General features: G+C 40.7%; 1 protein-coding gene across 1 annotated transcript in view; it reads right to left on the minus strand.

The window, feature by feature from the left end:
- Positions 1-8785, minus strand: part of mrpl11 (mitochondrial ribosomal protein L11) — a 61266-nt gene extending 52481 nt beyond the window's left edge. Inside the window, exon 1 of the mRNA XM_004545627.5 lies at positions 8631-8785. The gene's annotated coding sequence lies outside the window, so the exon portion shown is untranslated. The remainder of the gene's footprint in view (positions 1-8630) is intronic.
- Positions 8786-9647: the final 862 nt, after the last annotated feature.

Raw genomic sequence — 9647 nt, forward strand, 5'->3', positions numbered from 1 at the left:
GACTCCCCAAAAATAGGGGTGGTGCATTAAAAATAATTCTAATACCTCAAAATGGCAAAGAATTTCTTTAATTGTTTGCGTACTTTATACTTTATGCTAATTAATGAATAATTAATAGCTACAAAAAACAATTGTACCAGCATCTAAAAAAATAGGTGGACATAACTGTATATGCTTATTTTGAATTCAGCCATGTGGAGAAATGATAGCCACACGTCTGAACTAATCACAGATAATAAGCTGGATGCTCTTCTTGATTTTCTTGTTTCTCACTTTCCATCTGTCAGGCTCGGAAAAGGCAGCATTTCTGCTTATTTCTATGTCTTTTTCTTTATGTGATAGAGTTATAGCCGAGCATACACCTCCAGGGTTAAAAAACAGAGCCGACACAGATATGACAAACACTGCAATCTTGAAGCCCGCCGCTTGAGGCTGCAACTTGCTGACCAAGCCAGTTACCCATTTTAAAATTTAATTGAGCTAGGTCCTTCAAACGTGTTTGGTAAATATCTGCTGCTATGACTATGAATATGAACAATCAGGGCTCGCAAAATCGCTAGCCCGACGTCCCGGGGCTAGCGATTTTTCCAGTCGGGCTACCAAAATCTATCTCTGCCCTGCCCGTCGGGCTATTGTAGGAAGGAAAAATATATATCAATGCTTTTGCATTCTTTCGGAAATGTAGCTGGGTAATTATGTCATTGGCATCGATGAGCCACTGTCAATATGTGACATATTGAAATCGCGTTTGAATTTGCGCTTGTTTTTTGCTTTCACTTTGCAATCGCGTGAACTGTGTATAGAGAGCGACAGCATTGATTGGTGAGTGACGATCATTTGCGCACGAATTCCTCTGACATCGTCTTATTAATCGTTAGCTTACTATGCAAACATGACAAGTGAAATCTCCCGCAGCTTAAACATATGAGAGGTTGATCGCGCAGAGAATCGCTGACCGTTATGTGTGTGTGTGTGTGTGTGTGTGTGTGTGTGTGTGTGTGTGTGTGTGTGTGTGTATAAAAGCAGCAGGATATATATTTTAGTTCTGCTGAGCCAAATAAGAGAGGTCAGGGTGAAGAAGTGACAGCCAAAGAAAAGCTTACCACAAAACGGAAAAGTTATGACAAATCAGACTATAAGGCAAAAAGAAAGTGCAGCTTTATGGTTTCATGGACAAAAGAATTTCTGTGGCTGCAATATGACGAGCTAAATAACCAGGGCTGCACATAAGTGGTCCGCAGGTGCGCATTCGCTGTCAAAATAAAAAGAGTGCACAAGATAAGAAGTTGCAACGCGTGTTTGGGTACATAAGATTTTCTGGAGGAAGACAGACATTTGTTTAGAACTCTTAAAGATGTCGAAGAAGCTCCTTTAAGCAATTACTTTGGTGTTCCTCCACCTACAAAGAAATATCAGGAGTCCGAACCACAAAAGAAGCGCGTATTCTCAGAAAAGTGGTTGCAGGAGGTGAGCTGGCTTCAAACAAATGATGAACGCACAGAGATGTGGTGCGGAATGTGCCGTGAAAATCCCACTCTAGCGAACAAAAACAGCCTTTTATATGGACGCAAACGCGCGTTGCAACTTCTTATCTGGTGCGCGTCTTTTATTTTGACAGCGAATGCGCACATGCGGACCACTTATGTGGGCGATCGTGGCTCAAGAGTTGGGAGTTCGCCTCGTAATCGGAAGGTTGCCGGTTCGAGCCCCGGCTTGGACAGTCTCGGTCGTTGTGTCCTTGGGCAAGACACTTCACCCGTTGCCTACTGGTGGTGGTCAGAGGGCCCGGTGGCGCCAGTGTCCGGCAGCCTTGCCTCTGTCAGTGCGCCCCAGGGTGGCTGTGGCTACAATGTAGCTGCCATCACCAGTGTGTGAATGTGTGTGTGAATGGGTGGATGACTGGATATGTAAAGCGCTTTGGGGTCCTTAGGGACGAGTAAAAGCGCTATATAAATACAGGCCATTTACCATGTGCACCCGTGTAAATAACATAATGTTCTGCCGGGTGTGTTGTTGGTTTTCCCTCGATTTCTGAGTCGACAAGCGCCTTTGTTACTGGGACCAGTAATTTTAAGAAAGGCCCCCATTAGAACCCATGAGAAATGCAAGAAATGCATTGCTCAGTCTGCAATATCTTTCCCAGAACAAATACCAATTGCAAATAACATACTAAAAATAAACCTGAAAATCAGTTTAGAACAGCGTACTATGTTGCAAAGAGTGAACTACCACTGGCACAATTTAGCAGTCTTTACAAACTTCAAAAAGCAAATGGCCTCGATCTTGGTTCCACTTGCCTCTTACCCGTGACTTCAGTGGAAATTTCAAATTCAGGATCTGACACAGACTGATTCATGTCCTACACAGTTCTTACAAGTTCATAGAAATTTCTGTTTTCAATTAGAACCAAGTATTTGAGTTGATGATTGTAATTTTTATACAATGTTGTAATTTGTGTTTCAACAATTTTTTGATTAATGTTTTGTTTCCGTTACAATATTATACGGAAACAAAACAGGAAACAAAACATCAATCAAAAAATTGCTCTCTTTTTTTTATTCGGGCTACTTAAATTTATTTTGGGCTACCAAAAACTGAAGAGTCCCTGCCCGAAGGGCTACCAGGGATTTTGAAATTTTGCGAGCCCTGAACAAGTTAGCATACAATAATGGATCCCCCGAATTTACAGATGTCTGATCTATGACCACAGATTTGGAGGCCTGTAGAAATCACAATTCTCCATGTATGGGACTGCTGTTTCATTCACAGCAAACCACGTGGCATTTAAAAAAAAAATAGAATTTAAATCAGGTGAATGCTTTCAGATATTAAAGCCTGAATATGGAGAAGAACACATTTTCATCCAGCTTCAGTGTGAAGTTCCCCGGGTGAAGTTCCCCGGGTATCACTGTGTACCAAATTCAAATGAACATTTTTAGAAATAGCAAGTCTGTTAATATTATATCCAAAATTTTTGAAGAGGTTCTCTCTCATTTTCATTTCTATTGAAATATCTTTTACCACTAAAATAATAACAATGGGGGCCTGATATTCTGTATTTATCCTATTAAGAGGTGTATCTTTCCCTGAGAATTTTTTCATCAGGCTAATCTTAGATGGTCATGTGGGAGACATTTGAAGAGCTGATTTTCTGTTTTACATTTACAGGTTTTTATGTTAATCTTTTGCACACATACACCTTTTCATAAAGTGGTGAAACCTTACTCATCTTTTACTTTTTGAATAATCTATATCTGTGGGATCTGGGATGATCTTTTTTGTAGCCAGTCATGTTACTAATTAACTAATTTGGCTGTTAAAAAAAATGGAACCAAGTATACATTTTATTAGGCATTACACAGCTTTTCCAGTGTTTCATTGCCCTTTTCCCAACTTTCTGACATGTATGTTACATTGATATGGTGGCTTATCATTTCAGTAAGATAATATCTCCAGGAAAGTCACATGGCTTCCCAGTCTTGTGTGAAAGAACTTGACTGGTCTGCTCAGAGGCCTAAACTCAGGTCCATCCATCACCTTTAGATCGACCGAAACATCAATGCCATGTAGTCCAACAACAGCATCCTACCCTACAGATGCTCATGAGGCTTAAATGGAGCAAATCTATCTCATTTAATAAGATGCTCATGTTTTGTCAAACAGCCACATAGCGAGTGACATCTCCTGCCAAACTCATAAGAAGCCACCATGCAAAAAGGAGACAGTTAATGAGCAGCAGCTCTCATCTGCATTGTTTTAATGATCGTGCTTAATATCAGGGAACTCGACTACTAAAACAGCACATGCCAATCACTGTGGCTCAGGTTTAAACCGGGACCTTGTACTTGAATAGTGATGACTCCCGGCCCTCCAACACTCTGCATGCATTATCTCTGCTTGCCTGTGATCAAATCCCAGGGAGGCAGTTTTCTTTACTGGCTCTTCTGAATTACATTTCCCTCGCCCCATCATCTTCGACTGGCAAGACAGAATGTGTTACAAACTGCTTGTACTTGGAATAAATCTAGAAAAAGTAACAACAACAATGACGAATCAGCAGCAGAGAGGGTACTTGAGAAATATATTAATAAAAGTGAAAACAGCACAGACTCCGCATTATTTTCTGATATATTTTGCAGTCAGGGAGCTTGTTTTATATTTTATGGCTACACCACAGCCATTTTTTCCTGGTATCAAAGCACAACACACATCAAAACCACCGACTGGTGTCTTAAAAAGCATGCTAGAGTTAGACTGCATGTTCAGCTAGAACTAATATCTTCGAATTCACAACAGGATGTTGTACGTTTAAGTGGCAGGATCTGTGATTTGTGTGGCCTCATTAGACTTCCCCGTGTTGTGGACGCCTCAACGCGGAAAAGTAATACTGGAGGAGGAGGAGAAGTAGTACAGCTACACATCTCGATGATTACACACAGGAGAAGCATCTCAGCCATCTCCGGGGGTCATGTGGATACACACAGCTCTGACATTATAAAATTCATTCTTCAGAAACTGCAAGCCAAGTGTGACAGCAGCCAGAATGTGACAGTAAACAGTCTGAACTCTGAAGCCATCTGCCCCTCTGGGTCTGAGCTCCCGTTGCAGCTGGACCTCACAGTCACAGTACTGAGGAAGTATCATTAATATATAACAGCAGAAGCAGGTGGATGCTTAGTGACCTCAAAAACACAGACCAGAATTAGCAGAGACTGAATACCTACAAGAAACCTGCAGTTACTGCTGATACCCACCACATATCGGTCGTTTATTACTTAAAACAATCTTTAATCTCAAGCAGCAGATAGCTGAGTTTCACTTTTTTTTGCAATTTAAAGAGAATCCCTTTAAGTTTTCAGGGACAAAGGAAGAACAGTACGACTCTAATATCAATCAGCAGGTTCCAACCAGGTGAGGAAAGACAAAAACTAAACCCAGCCAGAGAAAATTCTTTTTAATCTTATATTGTTCTGCATGAAAAACTACTAAAAGAAAAATATAAAACGGCAGATGATGGGGGGGGGGGAAACTCTCTCTGGCTGAACGACTCTTGGAAGTGCGATGAGCCAATTCAAACCTCTGATACAATGGATCAAAAAGCCTTTAAAAGCTTTTCATGACCTGAATATTCTGGGCTGCAGTAACAGCAACTAAATTTTAATGCAAGGCGGGTTAGAGGAAATATAATCTTATCATTACCTGAATCGAAGTTCTTAGGTTAAGATATGATCTGGAATGATGCATCCAAATATCAGGAGGTGAGTGAAGGTAGTGAAGATGGACATAAGCACAGCTTTTAATGTCACATAATTTATTAGCTTTTCAACCACAGTTGCAATTTACAGTTAATTACAGCTACTTTCACCTACTCCCTTATTCACAAGAGGTCACCACAGTCTGTTGGGTGAATGTGTAAACCACTGCACTATGAAGTCACTAAGAGTTAATCACAGCACTGTGCTGTAATAATTGCTGAAACGAAGCAGTAATTATCTGTTTTTAGCTTCATGTGTGCATTCTTTTTTCAAAAGCTGGCTATGAACTCGGACTCAGTTAGAAATGATTAAGAAACAAGCAGGCTTCGATGTTCACGTAATTAAGGTGGGTGAATAGGGCTGTGCGATATGACCAAAATCTCATATCCCGATATAAGAATTCTATCGTCCGATAACGATATAAAAATCACAAAAATGTAACATTTTCTGTAAATTCTGTGCATCTTGGGCAGCTCGTCTTGCGGGAAATGTTTCCAGCTGCGCGTCATGTAGCTGGAGTCGAGTGTTTTAACCGATGCATGAAACGATACATTTTTAGACATAAGTTGTAACGGCCGCCGTTTTCTTTGTGAGTATTTATTACACGGCGTGCTGCGGGGAAAAGCCTGTTCTAACGTTTGAGTCTAAGGTTTATTTTTTAGCACCTGGCGGCTCTTTTTTAATTCTCATCCGTAAATAATCTGCTTTTTCACGTGATTCCGTTTATTTTGAAAAGTCTCAACAGGATCTTGAGCTTTATTGTGAAAGGTTTATGTGGAACATAAACAAGCAGACACGCGATGCTGTTACCGTCGTTGTTGCTAACCACAACGCATAAAAACAGGCGCTTGTCCGTCAGTAGTGTGGTTATATTAAATATAAAAGAAAGAGAGAACTTTAAGAAATTAATATAGCCACTACAGTGACCATCAAAACGGTGAAAAAAATATTGCCGTAAACAGTTTATTTTGCGACACCACGAAACAAACGATAGCGTAATCGTCATCCGATATCGTTATATCGAACAGCCCTATGGGTGAATATAACACTTAATAGGACAGACCCTCCTGATGAAGGGTTGTAACATGCAAACTTCAGTCCCATGTGTATGAATAAGAGGGCATCCACTGTAAGCAACAACTGTGGCATGAATTTCAGCCAGGGTACTTTGTTTCCTGTTTCTCTACAGCAATGTTTCCCCTGGTGACACATTAAGCTACTCTAGGGGAATAACACTGAGTGAAACTAAGTTAAATATCTATGATTTATCATTTATGTAGGGAAAATTAAATAACTGAGTTTGGGAAAGCTATTGTGTGAACTTTTGCCTCGGAGAAATGTAATTTGGGTCCTTCTTTACTGTTAATAACTGATATATTTTGTGGGGGCTGAAGGGCACGAACATTTGAAGGTGGCATTGGCAGGAAAAGATTTGCGAAACATTCATCCAAAGCGCTCTGAAGGACTATCTTCTTGTTTGATATGAGAGACAGCGGCATGGCAACGAAAGCAAACCTCGCCATAATATGCTTCTGCACCTCAGACAAATCCTCCACCAGGCTGAAGAAGTCAAAATTAATTACATTAAACTCCAACTGCAACACAGTGACACATTAATGAATCAATAATTATGATCGAGTAATATAATGTGGACGATTAAACAAGGATGTTTTCCTTTAGGTATATTTTTATTCTTTTTTTTTTCCTCTTACTTCAGTAAGATTAAAATTGGTATTTATAATCTCACCAACATATGTTGGTAGATTGTAGATTGCTGCCAATGAATGCTGTTTTTTTAACCCTCCCCATTCAAGTGCATAACTGTAGCTATAGTGGCCACTCTAGGACAAACAAAAATATCTGCCATTTATTTCAGAGTGTAGGCTACCAGCCTGCTGTTTACCTCAGCTGTTAATATGTGTTCATGTCTTTGCTCTAGATGAGCTTGTAAAACTTTGTGAAAGGAGCACGATATGAGTCAGTGAGGCTCACTTCGGTCTAATAAGAGCGACACTGATGTGAGTCGTTCAGGAACTTCCTGAACTTTTCTGCAGGTAAGAACCATGGTTTTTGCCTCTGTTAGCTCTTAGTTGGCTGCTGGATCTAACACTGTTAAACTTGGACACTTGGTGAATAAACTCTCATAAGATGTGAAAAAGTAATCAAATTGTTTATCAGAGGGAGGCCTAACATTAGCTGGAATAATGTTAGCTTATAACCAGCTCTTATTTCTGTTTAGCCAGCTCACAGCTGGAGACAGAGGGGTTGCATGCCTAATCTGCTGACAATATAAGGAATAAATAAGCATGTGCAGTATGCAGGTTTTTGTGTGTTAGAGCCATGACTTCAGTTCAGGAGAATAGGCTTGAGGTGAGGAGGAAGATGATGATATTTTATCTAGATGCCTCTGGCTGTGTCTCTGTGCTTAGCATTTTCCCTTTTTTGGAGAAGGGGACCCCTTCAGAGACGATAAAACATGCCTATGATCCTTCATATTGTAAATATCAAAGTGCAGACCTTGAGTAGCATTGAAGGGACCATTAATGCTACTCATGCTACCATGAAGGGAATTGGTCTCTATGGCACATAAATGCATATGAATTCTCTTCTGCTCCGCCTTGGGCATGCTATGTATGTGGCTGGTGACATAAGTAAAAAACGTGATTAGGCAGAATGGCGATGTCCACTGCAGCCATTCAGTCCATTTTCAGACTCTTTTTGGTTGCCAATTTTCACAAATTGCCAACAATGTATCAAAACTCCCCCCCATATGTCTCTCCCTGGTTTCCACGTGTCACCCCATTGATAAAATCTGTTTGTGCCACCAGAAAATCATCATCTACCCAAAACACTTAAAACACACGAAATGAAATCTAAGAAGAAGAAAAAAATTGCCAAACTTTCTACGCAAAGTTCAAAGTAAGAAACTTCATATTTCCAAGGTCCTTCATTTGGATATGCTAACATCTTTAGATATCTTGTAGTGTTGCCACTTAATAAAAGACAGCTGATACAGATACCGGGATATAAGTGGCTCCCATTGATTTACAGGATCTAGTTTTTGACCGGTGATCTGTCCACAGCTGTTAAACAAGCAGATGCTTTAATATTAGCAGGAGCTTCAAAGCATTGGTTTTAGACTCCATCCTATCATTTTAATAAATCAAACAACGCGATGACGGGCAACTGTAACCCCGAAAAGCCAGAAATGAGCGTGACGCAGAGCAGCAGCAGCACTTTGTGACAACAGACTGACCGGACAGCCGAAGCTACAGGCACATATCAAACATCGTCTCTGCTTTAAACCTCATTAGCAGGTCAAACGGCGCCGGGTTGAACCCAAACGAAACGGGAAAAGCCACACTGTCATCTTACCTGTTCCTTGTCATGTACCTTCACGCCGTCAGCAGCATCCTTCAGGGCGCAGACATCTTGGATTACTGAACATCGCGGGCTGTTTGCGCCTGCTCATCACGGCACTGCCACCTGCTGGACGGGAGGAGCTGTAACAGCTGGGGAAACCGGAAAGACTGTTTTGCTCAAGGACACTTCAGCAAAGTCAACGCAATCTCCCTTATTTATTGCACATCCAGCATTAGGTGGTACGTGGTTATCGATACTGACACTTAATTTTTAAATGTAGTCAATTATTCAAACAAAACATCAAATTTTGAGTCCCTGTATACCAGCTTTCTCTAAAAAACTCAAAGCAGCTCACCTGGCCACAATGACTATGCCACATTCACTCACTTAAATTACTGTTTTGTTCCCATAATGACATGATAGCATCACAAAGCTGCTGCAGATTTGTCGGCTGTACATTCTTGATTTGAATCTCCTCTTCCACAATATCCCAAAGGTGCTCTATTGGATTTAGATCTGTTGACTGTGGAGGCCATTTGAGTACATGTTTTTAAAAAAAGAAGAAAAAAAAGTTTGAGATTATTTTGGCTTTGTACCTTAGCACATTATCCTCCCGCACACAACCATCAGAAGATGTTTGCAAAGTAATGAAGATGGTACCAAGGAACCCAAAGTGTGTCAAGAAAACATCCCCCACTACAGCCAGTTAATGGCAAATTCTGGTACTAACAAGTAAATGTCAGCAGAAATCGAGACAGTCCATGTTTTTTTCCCCCCAATCTTCTCTTGTCCAATTTCAGTGAGTCTGGATGAATTGTAGCCTCAGTTTTGTGTTTTTAGCTAACAGGATTGGCACCCAGTGTGCTCTTCTGCTGTTACTTTTGCCTTCCTCTCAGCTAGAAGCAGTCTGGCCATTCTCTTCATAACTCTGATATCAACAAGCATTTCCACCCAGAGGACTGCTGCTCACTGGATATTTTCTCTCTTCTGTGAACACTGGGCTTGTTATGTGAGAAAATCCCAGTAGAG

This window comes from Maylandia zebra, linkage group LG2, assembly GCF_041146795.1.
Source record: "Maylandia zebra isolate NMK-2024a linkage group LG2, Mzebra_GT3a, whole genome shotgun sequence".
NCBI classification, from domain to species: domain Eukaryota; kingdom Metazoa; phylum Chordata; class Actinopteri; order Cichliformes; family Cichlidae; genus Maylandia; species Maylandia zebra.